Source organism: Penaeus monodon, chromosome 30 (genome assembly GCF_015228065.2).
Source record: "Penaeus monodon isolate SGIC_2016 chromosome 30, NSTDA_Pmon_1, whole genome shotgun sequence".
NCBI lineage: Eukaryota > Metazoa > Arthropoda > Malacostraca > Decapoda > Penaeidae > Penaeus > Penaeus monodon.
In genome coordinates, this window is record NC_051415.1 from 4,223,354 (window position 1) to 4,223,785 (window position 432).

At 55.1% G+C, this 432-nt stretch overlaps 1 protein-coding gene across 1 annotated transcript in view; it reads right to left on the minus strand.

The window, feature by feature from the left end:
• The window catches only part of LOC119592473, a gene marked incomplete in the record, with an annotated part of 52,011 nt that overhangs the window by 36,947 nt on the left and 14,632 nt on the right, over positions 1-432 (minus strand).

The window sequence follows — 432 nt, forward strand, 5'->3', positions numbered from 1 at the left end:
GCACCTCCTCCTCCTTCTCCTCTCTCTAGCTCCTCCCTCTTCCTTAGCTTCTCCCCCCCCTCCTCCTCCTCTCTCTAGCCCCTCCCTCTTTCTTAGCTCCTCCCCCACTCCTCCTCCTCTCTCTAGCCCCTCCCTCTTTCTTAGCTCCTCCCCTACTCCTAATCCCCTCGTACCCCTTACCCCCCCCTTTATCTGCCCTTGCTTCAATTCCCCTCCTTTTCTTGCTTCATTCCTCTCTCCATGCCCTATCTTCATCCCTCTTTCCCTCTTCCTTGTCCCCTTCCTCTCTGCCCCATTCCACCCCTTCTCTTATCTTCCTGTCTCTCTTAACCCATTGCCTAAAACCCTTTTTCCCCTTCCCTTAGCCTTCTTTCCTCCCCCCCTGGCCAGCCTCCCCACCCCCCATCTTCCTTTTTTCTCCTTAAACCTAAC